The sequence below is a fragment of the Austrofundulus limnaeus genome, unplaced genomic scaffold (assembly GCF_001266775.1).
Source record: "Austrofundulus limnaeus strain Quisiro unplaced genomic scaffold, Austrofundulus_limnaeus-1.0 Scaffold2393, whole genome shotgun sequence".
NCBI classification, from domain to species: domain Eukaryota; kingdom Metazoa; phylum Chordata; class Actinopteri; order Cyprinodontiformes; family Rivulidae; genus Austrofundulus; species Austrofundulus limnaeus.
Window position 1 is genome coordinate 13,887 of NW_013954795.1, and position 1,190 is coordinate 15,076.

General features: G+C 43.5%; 1 protein-coding gene across 1 annotated transcript in view; it reads right to left on the bottom strand.

Annotated features, from left to right (window-relative positions):
• Positions 1–1,190, bottom strand: part of LOC106510912 (putative transcription factor Ovo-like 1) — a 12,233-nt gene that overhangs the window by 6,485 nt on the left and 4,558 nt on the right. The gene's annotated exons all lie outside the window — the stretch shown is intronic.

Sequence of the window (1,190 nt, forward strand, 5' to 3'; positions counted from 1 at the left end):
ATTTTAAACGTATTTATTTATTTAGTGGTTCATTTATTTCTGCTTTTATTTCTAATTATGTCAGTGTCGGTCCTCCGTACAGCAGAACTTGGAAGAGGTAGTTCAGTGACTGAATCAGGTGTGTTGGAGCAGGAAATATATAAAACATGCAGGACTGCGGCCCTCGAGGACCAGGATTGCCCACCCCTGCCCCAGACTCATCTTCCTCCATAGAAGATGTGTCGGTGGGATTGAGAAGGTCCAGGAAGCATTGCTTCCACCTTCCAACATCACTGGTTGAGGTCAACAACAGTCCTGCCAGCAACCAAGGGTTGATAGAACTCTTTAGTCTGAGCCTCCTTGACCAGTAGTGTCCACCAAGGAGTTAAAGGATGGTCACTGCAAGAAGCACTGAATTTTTCTCCTGATTTATTTTATGTTGATGCCTAACACTGTTTCACACCTGATTTTGGCTCCTCACTACAGAGAGGGGGACGGTTTGAAACTAAAGGCTCTCATTGATTATGTCATGGGTGAAGGTTTTCAACCAAAGGTTCAGTCAACACTCTCACAGACACTTCTCCTATTAAAACAAAACAATTAAATGATTAAACAAAACAACAAGCTGTAGAGGCAGCAAAACTACAGAGTGGAACTTGTGGGGATTAAACACACAAAAAGGGAAGCCACAACTGAGACCGTGTACAATACCAAACTGAGGAACAAACAGATCTCCAGGGATCATAAAGCCCAGCTAATTAACCCAAAACAGCTACACCTGTGCAGAGAAACTGAGATCAGGTGCAGGTGGGTGTGGCCCAATGGAACTGAACTGGAGGACAGACTGATCAGAAATAACAAAACAGAATCTAAACTAGACATGGGTTTTTACGATGTAAAAACAAGTGTGCATTGCCATGTGGCATGTCTTTGCCTGCAGCAGTGGACTTGCAGAATGAAATGTGACCAAGTTCAAATGTGTTTTCTACACCAGCTTGTGCCTGTCAAGCCAGCAGGTGTTTGTAATTAAGGTAATTGTGTGACAATGTGAAATTTGTAGAGATTTTCTGTTAAAGCTGCTTTAGCTGGGTTTTGAACAGTGACCTCCCACATGAAAGTCCATGGCATTAACCATTAGACCATTGGATCTGTGGCAGAGGGTGGTGCCAGGGGTTGGTTTGTATGTGTGCAGAAAGAGGCCACATTGCCAA